Source organism: Rhinopithecus bieti, unplaced genomic scaffold (assembly GCF_001698545.2).
Source record: "Rhinopithecus bieti isolate Rb0 unplaced genomic scaffold, ASM169854v2 scaffold_13558, whole genome shotgun sequence".
NCBI lineage: Eukaryota > Metazoa > Chordata > Mammalia > Primates > Cercopithecidae > Rhinopithecus > Rhinopithecus bieti.
In genome coordinates this window covers 2,045,697-2,052,228 of record NW_016808198.1, presented here as the reverse complement: position 1 = coordinate 2,052,228, position 6,532 = coordinate 2,045,697, and the positions used below count along the sequence as shown (strand labels likewise).

The 6,532-nt window shown below is 33.0% G+C and overlaps 1 long non-coding RNA gene across 1 annotated transcript; it reads left to right on the top strand.

Moving 5' to 3' along the window:
• The first annotated feature begins 1,004 nt into the window (after nt 1-1,004).
• On the top strand, nt 1,005-6,283 carry LOC108537962 (uncharacterized). Its single transcript, XR_001887969.1, has 2 exons — nt 1,005-1,229; nt 5,161-6,283. It is a non-coding gene; the product is annotated as an uncharacterized LOC108537962 (long non-coding RNA).
• The last annotated feature ends 249 nt before the right edge of the window (nt 6,284-6,532 follow it).

The following is a 6,532-nucleotide window of genomic DNA, read 5'->3' as shown; positions in this document are numbered from 1 at the left end:
GTGGTAATAAATTCTGACTCTTTTAACCTCTCTGACTTCTATCCTGTGACTCATACTTTGATCTGAGTTTTCCTCTTTCTATAAAAAAAGCAGAGGTACACAGCGATTTTAGCTAAAAGAGATTTTAGTGAATACCCAAAGTGTCCTCGTCACTTTACTTTTCAATTACCTTGCTTTATTTCCTTCACAGAACATACAATGTTCTGTAATTATCATGTTTATTTATTATTTCTTTACTGCTTTGAGCAACCTGTATTTTACTTTTATTCCAAGTGTGTCTCAGCCTTTTATCTGTATAAGATAAAGAGAGGGCAGTGGAGTCACCAGGCTTTCATAATACCTGTAATTCTCAGCCACATCTTTAAACCAAAGAATTATCTCCTGCTAGAATCTAAAACTTTGGCTTTTACTCCTTGTCCGTATGGTTCACTCAGAAATACTAATGGAAAAAATTAAGATAATATGAGTCTATTGATACATAATTACTTCCAATAACCACATATATTGGAATAACTATATGTGTATTTAGATGCAGTTTTATAGGTTAGCAGAAAATATAACAATAGATTTCTACCTCACACCTCTAACGAGCATTCTGCAGTGCTACCTCTTCCAGGGACTGTCCTAAGTTATCTTTTCTTATCATGCCTTTTTATTACTGAAAAAATAGATACAATATATGGAATAAAATTATATATGCAATATAGTAAAATATAGTAAAAAGTATATACGCATATATATTCTTTCCTGTGATAATCTGCTGATGCTTGCTAAGTTTAATGAGACCTGTGTGTTTTTAAACCACTGCAATGGGAGTTTGCATTAAAGGAGAAAGATTGAGCTCAACTCCAAATATAGAATGGGCAAGTGAAAACTTATAGCCAAGGAGCAGGATAAGGATCAGTGCATGGCACGTTAATAAGTGGAAACATCATAATTGCAGAGGATTCTAGTGAAGATGACCTAACAGAATTCTCACTGAAGACAGGCCAGGGTGATCAGACATCACCTAGGGGATGGTAAAGGATGAGGTCCCTTATCAGATATTGAGAGTGATCAGACATCAAGGGTGGGGATTTCTCACTGAACGAACTTAGCAATAGTCTTTGCTAAAACTGGATTTTATAAGGAAGTGCACAGATGGACCTAGAAGAAACTTTAGGATCCTGACTAAAGTTAAGTCAAGTAAAAACTCTTCTCCAGGGAAGACAGCATTCCAGACACACAAGGTACAGCCAATGTGTGCAGCCAGTGGCCACACTGGGCAATGTGACTGGCCTTAGTCTAGCATTAGCAGTGAGGCCACTGAGGCTTGCGCAAAGTTTGGAAGAATTGAGATTAGACGATGTTTTCATTTTCAAAACTTTGGCTTTTACTCTAGAAGTGATGGGAAACTCATGGAGGAATTTGGACAGAGAAGACATAATTTGGCCAACATGATCACATACATTTTCACTGACTGAGTGAAGTTATCAAACCATTTAATTTGAAGCCCATGATAAATGAAGGACTTAGTTAAGAATGAAAGCCTAATTAGTTGCAAACCAGTACTGAAACCCAAATCTGGTTCTTACTTTTGCCCTTATATAAAATTGTAGGATTTCCCAAAGGACAATTCTTGCATCTTTTATTCCTCTAATACATCCTGCATTCCCAGTCTCAAGAGCAAAGCAAATTAATTTCTATTTTGTTGTTATATAAATGTCATCTGCTTTCAAATCATGAGCTTTTGCCGATACAGAAATTCTATCTTTAGAAAAATCCCAATGTCTTCTTCAAATAAATAATCTTCCTGAATATTGCTATTTGCCCTTCAAAAATAGATTTACTTTTATATAAGAAAGATTTTAGAAACATGTACAGTGTGATAAAAGAAAGTGTAATAGAATTCAAAATAAGGAAAATGCTTTTCCTAAGAATGTCAGAAAACCCCAGTGTAATGGCAGGATAGAAAACTAGCCTTTAGGGCCCAATAATTATTGACCCCTATTTCTGAGAAGCAGCATTTAATTGAACTCCTCTTACTAAATCCATTTCCTGGAATGAACAGAGGCCCTTGTCCTCAGCTCTAAATTAACATTACATCAAAATAAATGTTATTACTTAGACATCTCTTTCAAGCATTTTGTTAGCCTTTATTGGTACTGTAGCTCATATTTAAATCTTTTATCTGTCATTTTCATTTATTGGACAGAGTACTCTAATATATTGTCTCTTACTCTACAAGCAGTATAATGCAAGTTTAGTGTGCAGTAAAATTATATTTGCCAAGAAAGATATTGGATGAGCATGTTGAGTTCTATTCACATGCACTATGTATGCCAGGACATATGGTTGAGAAGATAAAAGGAAATTCTATTGTACCTTAATCATTAAATACCACATGTTTCTCACTGAGCAGCAGGGCAAAATACACTGAAAATCCTTGGGTCATTATAAACGGACAGATTCCTAACACTGTAATTCTACCTTTTTGAACAATAGAAAAATGGATTTCACCATCACTTAAAATGAATTTGTAAACCTGGGACTTTTCAGTCCAGTCTAGTTTCTTTCTGGATTATCAATGCAATTGTAGTTCTGTTTCACCGTGTTGAATCTATAAGCTAAAACCAATAATCTCACTTTGGTCATTATTACTAAAATGATATCTGATGCATCAGTGATTGAAATCTCAGCTTTAACAAGATAGAAATGCTTCATATTTTGGCTATAGCATCTGTTAGTACTTTATGCATTTTAATACATTTTCACCTAAGAAAAGAAAGAACAGTTATGATAGTTGCCATATAAATTTATTTTAAGGATTAAATAAGATAATCCATAAAAGTACTTGGCAGATTGCTTAGCATATAGCAAGTCATCAATAAATGTTAGCTAGTAGTAGTAGCAATAGTAGTAGAACATTAAGTACTTTTTGTAGTTTTTTATGTGATTTAAGTGGTGGCATTTTGTGATTGAAATAAGTTGGTGATTTTAATAATATTTTAACTTATAAATGAGTAGTACTGAGATTTTAGAATAAAAATTCAGAAATATAAGTGATATCAATAACAAGTCCTCTTGCCCGCTGTCTTTCCCCCTCTAATTCTTCCGTATCTTCCTTCCTTTCCTCTTCTAGAGTTTCAAAACTATTCATGACACTTTAGTTTCCATATGGATTTTAGAATTTGTTAATATGCATAAGAAAATGTCAGCTATATTTTGAAAAGATTGCATTGAATAATGAGATCAATTTTATGAGAAACAAAGTTTATAAATTTTGAGACATTCAGCTTCATGATTGTGGCTTATTCCTCAGTTTAATTCATTTAAAATATTTTTAAGATTTTATTTTGTGTAGCAGATTTGCTTATCTTTTATTAGTTTTATTAGTAATTTTGATAATTGTAATGCTATTGTAAAAGTATTTGTTTTGATATTTTTATTGCCCATATACATATATAGATATATATTTTCTATATATACCTATCAATTTTCTATATATTGGTACATGTGATTTTCCTGTGCTAATCTTATCTCCATGAGCACTTAGAATGTCATTTTTTAATGCTAGTATATTGACTATAATATTTTTTGGGTTTTCTATAAAGACGAACTATTTTCTAAAATAATAACGGGCTTGTTTGTCCTTTAAGTCTCTATAGCTCTTATTGTTTTCTTATGTTACAGCATTGGTAGTATCCTCAAGTTTATTGAATAGATGTGTTGAATTAGTCCTTTTTTGTCATTTTCCCAATTTCAAAGAAAGGACTTTCAACCTTTCATTATGTTTAATGTAGACTTTTAAAAGACATGCTTTATGACAGCAACAACAGTGCTCTCTTTTGTTTCTAATTGATGTATTCAATTAATAATACCTGTTAATTTTATAAATGCTTTTTTGCATTTATTGAGATAATCATATGATATATCTCTTTAATTTTGTTGATGTGGATATTGCTTGAATATCAGATTTTAAACTTAATTTGCAAATTATCTTTTGGATATTTTTATCGTATTTATTTGCACATATACTGTGTTTTATTAGTTACTGCTCTTTAATATGCCCTATCTGATTTATCATTTTAACATAATTCTAGATTTGATTTGAAACTTTTTTTTTTTTGAGACGGAGTCTCTCTCTGTCCTCCAGGCTGGAGTGCAGTAGCACCATCTCGTCTCACTGCAAGCTCCGCCACCGGGGTTTATGCCATTCTCCTGCCTCAGCCTCCCTAGCAGCTGGGACTACAGGCGCATGCCGCCATGCCAGGCTAATTTTGCTAATTTTGTATTTTTAGTAGAGATGCGGTTTCACTGTGTTAGCCAGGATGGTCTCGATGTCCTGACCTTGTGATCTGCCCTCCTCCGCCTCCCGAAGTGCTGGGATTACAGACGTGAGCCACCGTGCCAGGCCTTTGATTTGAAACTTTCTAAAGAGTTTTTGCATCTACTTTCATTAATGATATTAAAATTTGATTTTTTTTCTTTTTAGATTTTCCAAAAAATATTATAGTAGTCTCCCAAAATGAGATGTTTGGTGTGCCTTATTTTTCTTACTTCTGAAAGTATTTGTGGAATATTATATGTTTTTCTATTTGATTGTTTGATAGCATGTATTAATAAAGCCATTTGGGCTGGGATTTTTCTCCATAAAATGCTTTTAATTAATGACTGAATTGCTCTATTAGTTCCACATATGTTGAAACTGCATGCTATTATTTATGTCATATTTGGTAAGTGGAATTTGTCCATTTTATGTAAATACTTTAAAATGTATTGGCATATAAGTTTTTTTGTTTTGTTTTGTTTTTTACAAATAATACCCTTTTATTTCTTTTTAAAAATCATGTTGTACAATAGCTCTCTTGAACTTATTCCTTCTATTTTTTTTATTAACTTCTAACACATATTAGATGCTGTCTTCCATTGTACCCTTGACATTGGAGTTTTAAAGAGTTCTCTTCATTTTTCTTGATCAGCTTCTAAGAGTTCTTTCTGTCCCTTGGTATTCACATCATAAAATGGGGAAATAGTATTCATAGGAATAGTAAAATGATTAAAGATTATTGAACATACAAAGAACTTAGTTCTTGGAACTTGAGAACTTAGTAAGTTCTCAATATAGGTTACTTCATGACTAGTACTTCTATAATTATTAATTCTTCTTCTCTTTCACAGTCTTACTAGGACCTTCTACAGCATAAGCAAAGGAGAATATACATTTAAAAGAAATGCAACACATAGGTGCTGCCTGCAAATCAGAAAGAAGATGAAGCCAATTCACAAAGGAGCACCAGTGCCTTAGAAGGCTGTTTGCTAGAAAGCTCTTCAATAACTGGACTTTTCTGTATTGAACCTGTAGACAATGAGATAAGACAGCAGAATTTTGATGTGTCAAGGAGGTACTACAACCTCACTGTAGGCTGTTACAATAATGTATACTTACCTTTTCTTAATTCTTTCCCACTATAGAGTGATAGAAGAAAAGAGAGGAAGATACCTGGAAGATATACCTTAGAAATACTTAGGAAGTATATGAAAATGGGTACTTATTCTCCTCTTTGAGCAATCAATTCATTCAAAACTCCAGTTTTTTCCTGAGCTACTAGGAGAAGTGCTAAAATAAACCTGATTTGATCTTAAAAAACAAGCAAATAAAACAGACAATGGGACACTTTCTCTTAATAATAATTAAGACTTACTCTATGGAAAATGTAGATTTTAATACATTAAATTTGTTAGTAGGTATAGTTGATTAGATGGATTAACAGACAGATAAAGATAAATATTTTTTACATACCATAAATGCATGCAAACATATACACATGCATATTTGGGAGATTATAGCAATAGTATGCATCTTAGTCTAGTTTGGACTGCTATAACAAAATATGTGGGACAGGGCAACTTATGAAGAACAGAAATTTATTTCTCCTAGTTCTGGAGGCTGGGCAGTTTAGGATGAAGGCTGTAGCATTTGTTGTCTGGTGAGGGCTGCTGTCTGCTTCTAAGATGGTGCTTTGTTGCTGTGTCCTAAAATGGCCAAAGGCAGAAAAGCAAAAAAGGGCCTAGCTAGTTCCCCTCCAGCCCTTACATAAGGCCTCTCATGTCATTAATGAGGGTTCTGCTCTGATGACATAATCACCTCTTAAAATCCCTGTCTCTTAATATTGTTGCCTTGAGGATTACGTTTTAACATGAAATTTGGAAGCACATTCAACCACAGCAGTGTGAGAGGGAAGGATAAAAGTTTTAGTTAATGTTAATTTCTGTAACAAATAAAATATTTAAAATGATAAAAGCTCATTTAGTTTCATTTAAATTCAAAAAGGGTGTTTCTATCTTCAAATCAATAATCAAATTTTCATGTATCTTCTATCTAAAGGCTCCTTTATATCTTAGAAAATATTTTTTCCTTCTGACCACCAACTATCATCTTCTTGTATATTAGAAACACACCCTAGTTGCAGTGGTGTCTGCCCAAAATCCATTCCAGTCATTGCCCCAGCACAAAGTTTTAAGTCATTAGGTGATATATAGTCCTTTCCTC